Genomic DNA, 12,243 nt, shown 5'->3' on the forward strand with positions numbered 1-12,243 from the left:
TATTGGATTGAGTTCTGGTGACTGTGGAGGCCATTTGAGTACAGTAAACTCATGTTCAAAAAAACAGTCTGAGATGATTCACGCTTTATGATATTGTGCGTTATCCTGCTGGACGTAGCCATCAGAAGATGAATACACTGTGGTCATAAAGGGATGCGTATAGTCAGCAACAATACTCAGGTAGGCTGCACTAGTGTGGTCTGCTACACTATTACATCACCACCACCAGTCTGAACTGTTGATACAAGGCAGGATGGATCCATGCTTTCATGTTGTTGATGCCAAATTCTGGCCCCACTATCCGAATGTCGCAGTAGAAACCTAGACCCATTAGACCAGGCAACGTTTTTCCAATCTTCTATATTCCAATTTTGGTGAGCCTGTGCGAATTGTAGCCTCAGTTTCCTGTTCTCAGCTGACAGGAGTGGCAGCTGGTGTGGTCTTCTGCTGCAGTAGTCCATCGGCCTCAAGGTTGGACGTGTTGTGCATTCAGCAATGCTCTTCCGCATACCTCAGCTGTAATGAGTGATTATTTGAGTTACTGTTGCCTTTCTATCAGCTCAAACCAGTCTGGCCATTCTCCTCTGACCTCTGGCATCAACAAGGCATTTGCGCCCACAGAATTGCCGCTCACTGGATATTTTCTCTTTTTCGGACCATTCTCTGTAAACCCTAGAGATGGTTGTGCATGAAAATCCCAGTAAGGATCCTAGTCAGGACCAGATCAGCAGTTTCTGAAATATTCAGACCAGCCCGTCTGGCACCAACAACCATGCCATATTCTTAGTCACTTACATCACCTTTTTTCCCCATTCTGATGCTCGGTTTCTGCAGCAGATCATCTTGACCATGTCTACATGCCTAAATGCATTGAGTTGCCACCATGTGACTGGCTGATTAGAAATTTTGCGTTAACAAGCAATTGAACAGGTGTACCTAATGAAGTGGCCGTGTGCATCTGTATAAAACAGTGTAAAGTAACAGTCCACTATGTGCAGCATTAGCAGTGTTGTAATTGCTAAACTATTTAACTATTTCAAAGGAAATCAGAAATGTTAACATAACGAGTAATTGAATGAAAATAAGATTTAGTTGTCAATATAAGTACAAAAAATAAAGACTGAAATAAACTAAATTACAGCAGTAATGCATTTACTACATTTATTTATTTTATTAAGAACAGCTTTAGTTTGGTTATCGTTTGCTACTTGTTTTATGCTTAAAATTGGTCTGATATTTTCTTCTACTTCTTTCAAATCTGAAATAAATATATTGTCATTTATTAGTTAATTATTTTCAAAAAGAAGAAAATAACAACTAGTCAATGTTTTTATTTGTTGTAGGAAAGTAAATAGCGTGTATTTATATAGCGCATTTATTGTGTATGGCCATACACCCAAAGTGCTTCACAATCATGAGAGGGGGTCTCTCCACACCACCACCAGTGTGCAGTATCCACTTGGATGTTGCGCGACGGCAGCCACAGGACAACGGCGCCAGTACATTCACAACACACCAGCTATTGGTGGAGTGGAGAGACAGTGATAGAGCCAATTTGGTGGATGGGGATGATTGGGAGTCATGATCGGTAAGTGCCGATAGAGGGAATTTAGCCAGGACACTTGGTGCTGTGTTGTCTTAAAAATATTATTTAATGAGAAAAAAAACACACGAAGAATGACAATAGTGTTTATAGTCATAAAGGGAAAGGGTCAGCATAATCAATATAATTTATGGATGAATACGGTGATGCTACAAATACCAGTTTATCCTCTTTATAGCTCACAAAACACATAAGTGAGTCCAGTGTTCACAGAGAGTCTTAGTGACAGGTCGTCTTCTTCCTCCAAGGACTTCCGCATATAAAATAAAACCACCCTCCCCTTTCTCTCCTTCTCTGTCCTCTCCTTCTCTCAGAGCAAACAACCTTCTCTCCTCTTGTTATTAACTAAATATGAGCACTTTGACCGGGGGACAAAAATTCAATATTTTCCCCACCAAATATTTAAACCAAGCAAATAAACAGACAAATAAATAGGTCTCCCAGGCGACCGGGCGAGTGAGGAGGGCGGGATGTAATTTGACGGGCAAGTTATTTGGGAGACTGAAGCCCACAGCTATTCGGGGGCTCATTTCAGCACCTGTCAATCAAAAAGCAGAGAGCAGAGTGTGTAGGTGTGTATACGACTGCGAAGTGGCCACACGCACATACACCCTTCAAGGTCGGAGCAGATAAGGTGAATATCGTACCTGATGAATATATCACCCTCTCCTTCTTCATCTCTCCTCACAGGCCTATCAAAACATCTTAATTCCCCTCTAATAGCCGGCTTTATCCATCCTGTGCTCAGAAAACGCATTAAACATGATAAAGAAAGAAAGAAAGAAAGAAAGAAAGAAAGAAAGAAAGAAAGAAAGAAAGAAAGAAAGAAAGAAAGAAAGAAAGAAAGAAAGAAGAAAGAAAGAAAAAAAAGAAAGAAAGAAAGAAAGAAAGAAAGAAATCTATTGTCACTATCAACTATTCAAATAAAGAAACTAGCTAATACTAGTAATCTGTCCCTAAACTAAAGTGTTACTCACATAAACAGGAAAAAATGAAGGAAAGAAGACAGAAGAAACACAAACAGACAGGTAGGAAGGAAGACAGAGACAACTAAGACAGACAAACAGACAGAGAGGAAGGATATAATGTAGGAGGGAAAAATGGAAGGTAGGAAGGAAAGCAGGATGAACAAAAAATACAAATAAGCTGTCCCTAAACTAAAGTTTTATCCACACAGACAAAGAAATGAAGGAAAGGAAGACAGAAGAACAGAGAAGATCAGGGAAGGAAAGAAGACAGACAGACAGACAGACAGGAAGGATAGTTGGAAGGAAGGATAGAGAAAGAATAGAGAGAGGGAGGAAGGAAGGAAGGAAAGAGGGAAGGAAGGAAGGAAGGAAGGAAGGAAGGAAGGAAGGAAGGAAGGAAGGAAGGAAGGAAGGAAGAAGAAATTAAAAAGAATAGAGAGAGGGAGGAAGGAAGAAAGGAAAGAGGGAAGGAAGGAAGAAAGGAAAGAGGGAAGGAAGGAAGGAAGGGAGTAAGGAAGGAAGGAAGGAAGGAAGGAAGGAAGGAAGGAAGGAAGGAAGGAGAAATTTAAAAAGAATAGAAGGTGGGAGGAAGGAAGAAAAGAAGGAAGGAAGGAAGAAGGGAAGGAAGGAAGGAAGGAAGGAAAGAAGGAAAGAAGGAAGAAAGTAATTAAAGAAAGAATGCCATACGGTAGGAAGGAGATGAATAATTCAAAAAATGAGAGAATGGAGGCAAAACAGATGTAAAGGAATGAAAGAGAAAGGAAGGAAGGAAGGAATAAAAGAAGAAAGTAAAGGAAAAAATGAAGGAAGAACTGAAAGAAGGAATGAAGGAGAAAAGCAAAACAGCCAGCAAAGAAGAAATAGATAGATGAAGTAAAGAAGGTAGGCATAACAGAAAAAGGAAGGACAGAAATATGACAGGAAAAAAGAGAGAAGGAAAAGTGAATGAAAAAAAACAAGGAAAAACAAGAAAGGAAGGATGAAAAGTGAAAAATAAGAACAAATAAAAGAAAGAAAGATGGAATGAAGGAAAAAATAAAGTAAGGAAAGAAGGAGGGAAAACAAACAGACAGGGAGGAATAAAAAAGAAAGGAAGGAAGCAAAGAAGGCTAAAACAGAAGTAAGGAAGGAATCAATCAAAGAAAGTATTCCAGAAGATAGGAAGGATATAAATAAGGGAAAAAGGAGAGAAAAGAGGCAAAATAGATGGAAAGAAATGAAAGAAAAAGAAAGGAAGGAATAAAAGAAGAAAGGAATGAATGGGAAAATTAGGGAAGGAATGAAAGAAGGGAATGCAAAACAGCCAGCGATGGAGGAAGCAAAGAAGGAAGGAAAATAGGAATGTAGAAAAAGGACAGAAATAAAAAAAGGAAAAAGAAAAGAAGGGAGGCACAACAGATGAAAAAGAATGAAAGTGAATGGAAGGAAGGAACAAAAGAAGAAAGAATGGGAAAATTCAGGGGAGAGGGAAAAAACAAGGAAGGAAGGATGGATGGAAGGATGAAAAAGAAAAAGAAGGAATGAAAAAGGAAGGAATGAAGGAAAGAAGCAAGAAAGGAAAAAAGATGTGAAACAAGGAAAAGAAAGGGGGAAAATAAAAAAAAGGAAGGAAAGAAAAACGGAAATTAAAAATCAAAGAAGGAAGAAATAGAGAAAGAAAAGGTAGAAAGAAGGATTGAAAAAGAAAGAAAGAAAAAAGACAGAAATAAGGAAAGAGAATGAAAAAGAAGGAATGAAGGAAGATAAAACAAATGAAAAGGGAGGGACATTAAGAAAAAATGAAGGTAAGGAAAAAGGAAGAAAAGAAAAAAGAAAGCAAGGAAAGAAGGAAGACACAAATAGACAGGAAGGAAAGAATTAAGGAAAGAATGAAAAAAATTAAGGAAGAAAGGCTCAAACAGAAAGGAAGGAAGAATGGAAAGAAAGAAAAGAAGAAATGAATGAAATAAACTAGGAAAAACGAAAGAAGCAATGAAGGAACGAAGGAAAGGGGGCACAAACAGAATATAAGAGACTAGAAATAGGAGATCTGAAATCAAATGTGCACGCACACACACACACGCACGCACGCACACACACACACACACACACACACACACACAGGTCAGTCATATTCTAGAGATCTTTCATTCATATTAGATGAGTTGCAGATGACTCTATTATATCAGGCTAGATTGAGCTGAGTGAAAGAACGCAATCAACACACTACCTGCCAGAAAACAAACAATTATAAACACCAGAGCCAATCACCTCATACAGCATGTGTGTTTGAAATGTGCTCAGTGCTCAGGCTGGAAAACCGCAGCAGCTTTGGTGTGTTTGAGGTTTTTGGGGCCAGTGGTGGCCAGTGCTGTGGGACTGGACAGGAACTGGGTCATACAACATGACAGCCACATCTAAAGCAGGCCCTGAGACCAAAGCCATTGCAGAGTGGAAGGACTTCAGAGGGGCCACCACCGACACTCACACACACACACACACACACACACTGTATATCTCTCTCTCTGGAGTGTTGAGAATACATCTCTAAAGTCAGGTCACAGCAGAGTTTAGCAGAATGAAACTGTCAACAGCACAGACACACACACACTGGAATCCTTTAAGCCAGATCACAGCAGTGTCCCTTCACTCAAGTGCCAAAAATGTGCTCCGAGAGTTTCACATCACTATCAGCACATCAGTCAAAAGCCAGATCCGTTCCATCACAAACACAGACACACACACTCTGCGGAGAGCCCCGGATCCCTGCATTCTGTAATGAGCAAACTATGAGAGTCTCTGTTCTCAAAGCACGTCAACCATACGCCTACAAAAATAACATTTAGAATAATCATGAAAAATCTAATTAAAGAAAAGATGAAGACATTCTGCACATCCAATGTTTCAAATCTACGAGATAATCGCTAATACATTCTGAATCGCGACAGTAGGTTTATTTATCTTGCCAAATAGGCTAATTGGTTTACTGTATACCTGCATGATACACAAATGTGATTATATTTAGATGCATGCTTAAACTATGCAGAGGCTATAAGAAAAATTGAGGTAATTTATTATTTATTCTCTGAATGCAATTGGTCTTATCTATTGCATTTTAAAAGGCACCTATAATGAAAATCATCGTTTGGAAGCTGTTTGGACAGAACTATGTGTAGGTATATTCTGTCCACAGTCATATTGGCATGATAAAAACACAACAAGTCTCTTTTTTTAAATTTCCTGTCGTTAAAATAGGATCCAAATCCCTCCCATTTTGAGGCTCACTGAAATGTGATGTAGGAGTGTGGCTTTCCCGCGAACCGACTTGAATGACAGCCGCGTATAAACATGTCTCCGTAGTTCATTCAACATATCAACAAGACAGGACGTGCCCAAAGCAACCGGGATTAAAAGATCTGTTCAGCTCTCTGTGATCATCAATCATCATCAAATGTGATCAAAAATGAGTTTTACAAGTTTAAAACATTTAAAACATTACATGTTTGTAATAAATTACATCGATTTTACCGTCTTTACTCACCACAGTCGCGTGTCAGTACAATTATAAAAGAAGACGCTTCAATCCCGGTTCATGGACGTTAAATCAGGTTTATTTTGTACATTAAAATAATGGATACCCACACAGCAGTTGATATTAACGTGTATCCTGTCACATTTGCCATGCAAAAACAGTGCAAAGTTACACGCATGCGTAAACTTTCTTACAACATTGTGTGTGTCCCATCGACTCATTAACTCCTCAACAAATACATCAAATAATCATTGGGAAAGTTCTTACCATAGTATTTCTCACAAACGTTATGTGAGATCTGCTTCCTTCATGTCTGTCACTGTGCTGTTTATCTGACGCAGCCGAGGCGGAGACTGAGGCACACTCTGAATGGTGGTTGGGGAGAAATAGCATTAAAGGCACAGGCAACAAAAACAGCTACATTGTGTTCAATTCATTGTGTGTACATCCGCTCTTTTTGAGAACTCTCAGTTCATCATATTTTATGGTATTTCAGATTATATAAATTCAAAATGTAATAATCATTGATCAAATTAAAAATCATAATTAACATCGTAAGATATGTTGTACATTTTCTAACAACATATTTCATATTTATCTGAATTTGTTTCAATGTTATGCAAAACTAAAATGCCGAAATAGTTCTTAGTAGAATATAACAAATGTTGTCAAACACAGCCTACTTGCTATAGTCTTATGTCCTGATATTATATAACTTATTTAGCACGGTGGTCGAGAGAGCTTAACATGCTGCAATTTAAGAAAACACATGCAATTACAAAAAAACCCCACAAAAGATCTTCATCCATTTGACAGCACATGTGCTGCAAATCCTCACAACGCAAACACAGTTTTAAAAATTGCGCTGCATTTTGTCACAATGCAAACAAATTAGTTTTTTTCAACTGCTTACACAAGTTTTCAAAACAATGTCCCCTTTTTTCAAAAGTCTACACACAATTCCCAAAACTGCACACAAAAATTACAAAATGCCTCACACCCCTTCAAAATGTAACACTGCATTCAAAATGCCATAAACACACGTCAGAATGAAGCACTGGCATCAAACGGCGAACACGACTTTTATAACAGTAAATATCTGGATAAACCATGTAAACACTGTTGTTCTAAATCTAAAGCTCTTTGATCTTTAGGCTTATATCTACATTTCAATACAATGTTCTACCGTGACAGTAATCTGCTGAGGGGAGTAACAGGTACACTGTAAACACCAATGAATAAACAGAAAATATTTATTAGGCCAAACATAAAAAAACAAACATACTGTATGTAAAAATGTAAAACAAAATAAGAATAAATAAATAAATAAAATAGAACATATGTGAAGCAAAGTATGTTCTTTAGAATACAGTGAAGAACACAATTGTGTGTGTGGGGGGTCTCAGAGGGGTGAAGTGTCATGCGGGCTGGAAAAGTGTCATGTGGGCATAGGGTTGGTTCAAAATAATTGAACCAACCAGGCTCAAAATAATTCCTCTATTCTTTTTTTAGAGGAATTTAAGATTTAGAAAAGGAGAAAATGGGGTAGGTACAAAGCTACTAATTGTGGATGGGTGGAAAACCATTTTTGTTTGGACCACAACAGCCCAGTGTCCCATCACCTTTGGCCTAAACTAGACTAAAGCAGTGATTGGTCAGTGTTTAAGAAATTAGTGTTTCCACATGTAAGGAGTGTGTGTGTGTGACCCTGTGAATAAGCGTAGCATTTTGATTGGATGTGTCTGAAAAAGGAAAGCAAGTGGCTTCTTGTTAGATTTTTGTGTTTTAGGTAGAGAGTTGTGTACAGAAAAAAAAGTGTTTTATGCAATTGAAATTTGAGTTCAAGGCTGAGAAATAGCTTACGGTTTTGGAGATTTGAGCTGTAGTTTTGCATTTTGAGTGAGATGTTTCAGAAATCATGTGACAAGAAAAGATTTGTGTGAAAGCAGTTAGAAAAAACTGTAGTAAATCGCACTGCATTTTATTCCAATGCAAACAGTTTACTTCACAACACTTTCAAATAGCACGAAACACAAGGGAAATGTTTTAAGAGGACCCCAAAATTTCAAGACCGCCGCTGTGCCTGCATATTGCTCAGTGAAGTTGTAGGTGATCTTTGAAAGGTTAGTTTTTGGTTTGTTTATTTAATTATCTTGATTCCCTTGTCTTTTGTATTTTATTAGTCTAAATAACCATAACCTAAATAGCTGGGTCTGTCATGTTTTTGGGTCCTCTTGAAACATTTCTGTTGTGTTCCGTGCTATTTGAAAGTGTTGTGAGAAAATGCAGCACATTTTAGTCAATTGTTTGCGTTGTGAGAAAATGCAGCATGTTTTATTAATTTGCTTGTGTTTTGTTTTTATAAAAAGGTGTTTGCGTTGTAAGGATTTGCAGCATGTGTGCTGTCAAACGAATGAAGATCTTTTGGAAATTTGCTGGTGTTTTTTGTAATTGCGTGTGTTTTCTTCAATTGTTAAGCTCTCTCGGCCACCATAGTTTAGTCACATGTCTAAATATCGAACTAATGAACTGTATTAAGTGACATTAACATATAAGTAAATAAATAAGTAAATAGACAAATATTGATTATTATACACAACACAAGTCATCTTCCCCTCTCATACAGCTGTTGCTGCGATTTTCTAAAAGCTCTTACCACACACTTTGACTGTGCTGAAATCCCTGTAATGCACAATCTCTGTTCTTCTCCTACTGTATGCTTGTATTACGGTGGGCTGAGGGGCTGTTAGTCCCCATTGCTTGGGCAGCTGTGACAGGCCTGAGCAGCCGTTTAACCCACACAGCACTGAGCAGTGTAGTAAAGGCAGCATCAGGCAGTAACCATGAGGCTCACGGGTCTGACAGCTCCAATCATTGCTGGTTAACTGGGAGAACTGCATTATGTGTTCATCATGTGGACACACACACATACACACATGATGCTCCTGGGACTTGCTGTCTTACTGAATAACTCACTCTTCAGTCTGTGTAGAGATGTGGACTCCTGAGAACATCTGCACATACACACAGTTTACGAGGACTAATATATATATTATTTTTAAGCAATTTGAATTATGAGGACATTAGGCATGTCCTCATAAATCAACCCAATAGAGTAAATTAGGTCATACATATGTCATTATACAATTTCATGTCCTTGTAAACCACATTACCAAGGTTTGCAGTGATATTGTCTGTATGTATCAGATATCTGTTTTTATGAATAGATCAAGCAAGAGTAAAGCTGTAGTATATGTACTTTTCATACAAAATGTGGAAATTACACTGCAATTTCCAAACTACAGTACATTACACTGTAGAATAAATTCTTGCTTTAATTTTTATAGTTGAATCAAATGAACTTTTCTCGTCATCTCAACTTATATCAATCAAACAGACTAAATATATTATGTTAAGCTTTTCATAACTTTAAAAAATTTAGTTGGTGCCTGATTAGGTTAATAAAATAAGTAACATAAACATTTGTAGTCATGACTTATTGACATATTTTTTTTACGGGGTGGAGAACCCAAAATAGTTGAATGAAAATTAGAATGCTTAGAATTAGAATTCTTTTCAGTTATTGTGGTTAATCTGGTAATGGTAAATTAATTAAATGACAAACCAACACTATCTCATGACAATTTGTAACCTTTTTTCATTAATTAGTGGCTAATTCATCTGAATTTGTGCAACCTCATTTGTACATTTTAGTATGATTTGCTCATCCCCCAATGGTGGTTGGGTTTAGGGTTTTGGAGAGCACACCTCCCTTTAAAAATCACAATTATTAAAAAATGAATGAATTAGCCACTTTTCTGACATTACGTAAAACTGTTGCATTTCCTTTTGAGATTGGGCTGGACAAAACCCATTGGATTGTAAACCTAACTTTACAGTTTTTGCTGATTTTGCAAGATGATGAGTCATTATCAAGTGACAAAAACTCTCTAACAGCAGGTTGTCCAAATACAGGCCAAAGTGATGAACTTTACACCCAAAGCAAAAGAAGTAGGTCATTACAGATTTGTGATATTGAGTAAATTTGATCTTTCCTAAGTCACTACATCGCTCAATCTCTCTCCCAAAAACCTGGTCGTCCACAAAAGACAGCTGGAATTGTTTGAAAGCTCAGTTCTGAACAGATTAAGGATCTGTATCTCCACATTTTAAGAGACTAGAGATGTCATGTGAGAGACTAGAGATTCAATGTTCCCATTTCTTTATAACTGTGTGTCGAATTAGCAATTTCTCAGAGAGAAAAAATAAATATTGAGATAAGAAATAATAATAAACAATTTCTAAATAATTTTAAACTAATAAAAAATGATGTTGTAAAACAAACTGTGGACATCCCTTCATGTGATGGTAACCACATATTTGAATCATACATTGGAACTGCTGTTCCGAAACCGCACAGGAAAAATCCCAATGGGTCAAATTACTTCCATGCAAATTCTCTTCCGGGTTTGAACTTAACAGCAGTATTGAGGTGGAAAACTACAACAACAACAATTCTGATAATAATAACAACAACAACAATAATAATAATAATAATAATAAAGTAATGTTTATGTGTTAAGGTTTAACACATAAACCATCTTAATATATCATGCATGACATTGTATTTGCCCTTCATATCATTGGCGTTATATGAAAGTCACCTCCAAATAGTGATGCATCTTTAACTTGACTGTCAAGCACATCACCATGAGCTTGCCTTAAAGATACACACACCAGTACTTCATTCCTTAAGCACCTGGTCATCTTCTTCTCACCTACAGTGTAAGAGACAGAAACTACAGAAGACTTTTTTCCTTAAAACAATGCAAACTTGTGCACACATGCCTGAGAAAAGACTGCAGTGAGGCTTATAGTGGTCATTCACTGATCACCCGAGGCTTTGTCATCTATCACACACACACACACGCACACGCACACGCACACACACACACACAACATAATAGCAAAGAGGTAAGAGTTCAATTGAATCACTGGGCAAGTACCTTCTCAAACGGTTCACTTTTGTGCCTAAAGGGCCAATTTTGGTAACTCAGTGGTACATATTAGTACTTAAAAATACAAGAGATACACTTATGTACAGTAATATGTACCTTCAAGGCACTATTGAGGACCCTTTAGTAAAATATGTGTGCCAAAAAAAAAGGTAACGTCTTTGGTATCTTTTCTTCAGAGGGTGCATTACCTTTGTTTTCCATCTTTAAGAGAGGAAAACAAACAAACAAACAAACAAAAAAAACCGCAAAATAGACACATGCAAATACATTTCGGATCAGAGCAGATATATTAGCAAATTAATATATAGCATCTTCAGGTGTGATCACATTCGCAACATTTGGGGCCTGCAAATGCAAATGTGTTTGGGACAAGCAAATGGGCCTGTTATCAATAGCTAAAGAAATAAATCATACAAAAGCCATACACAAGTCACAACAGTATTCTAATAATCAGAGCTGCAGATTTGACCAACCTGAATGACCAACTTGGGCCAGAAAAAAATCTGGTGAATTTGAATCTGAAACTACAGGATGAGCAAATGTGACTGAATATCACAGAGTAACACTAAATGGGGCCAGACCTTTATCAGAAACAATAAACTGAACACATTTTTAATCCAAAAACCAAGAAAACAATTTAACCATTAATCAAAATTTACCTTAAACCTGGAAAACTGAACATTTTACACAGAAAAAAAAAATATTTAAAGACGATTCCTTGGATTTACTAAAATATTTTAAGGTAAGTGGTTGTAAACAATAATTTCGGGTTGAATTTAAACAAACAGTGTATTTCAGTGTAAGATAATAAGTACAATACTTCAAAAATAAATAAGATTGTGTGTTTAAACTTTCATTTTTGCACTGATCATGTGATTAACCATGTGATGGCACAAAATATTAGATTTTCTTGCTTCGCATTCAATATACATTCAAATAAACCAAATACTGGGTGACACGGTGGCTCAGTGGTTAGCACTGTCACCTCACAGCAAGAAGGTTGAGATGGTTTGAGTCCCAGCTGGGTAAGTTGCCATTTCAGTGTGGAGTTTGCATATTCTCCCCGTGTTTGCGTGGGTTTCTTCCGAGTACTCTGGTTTCCCCCACAGTCCAAAGACATATCGGTGATGTATAAAATACTGT

This window comes from Danio aesculapii, chromosome 7 (assembly GCF_903798145.1).
Source record: "Danio aesculapii chromosome 7, fDanAes4.1, whole genome shotgun sequence".
In the NCBI taxonomy this organism is placed as follows: domain Eukaryota; kingdom Metazoa; phylum Chordata; class Actinopteri; order Cypriniformes; family Danionidae; genus Danio; species Danio aesculapii.